General features: G+C 35.1%; 1 protein-coding gene across 1 annotated transcript in view; it reads left to right on the forward strand.

Annotated features, from left to right (window-relative positions):
• Positions 1 to 225, forward strand: part of GPSM2 (G protein signaling modulator 2) — a 52,321-nt gene that overhangs the window by 658 nt on the left and 51,438 nt on the right. The gene's annotated exons all lie outside the window — the stretch shown is intronic.

Genomic DNA, 225 nt, shown 5'->3' on the forward strand with positions numbered 1-225 from the left:
GAAAATCTATATAATCTATGGAAAATCTTCGAAGAGTAAAAAGTGGAAAATCTATTCATTTCCTTGCTTTAATAGTAACTAGTTAGATCATATTAACGAGTAGTATTTGAACTCTGTTCAAGAAACCGAGTAAGGATGGAAATTTTATTTGCCTTCGTGCATAATTTAACCCTGCCGGAGTGAAACGAAGTAGGTTCTTGGCTTTCCTTTCTGCTGGCCTGTGTT

This window comes from Crocuta crocuta, unplaced genomic scaffold (assembly GCF_008692635.1).
Source record: "Crocuta crocuta isolate KB4526 unplaced genomic scaffold, BGI_CrCroc_1.0 scaffold274, whole genome shotgun sequence".
Taxonomy (NCBI): domain Eukaryota; kingdom Metazoa; phylum Chordata; class Mammalia; order Carnivora; family Hyaenidae; genus Crocuta; species Crocuta crocuta.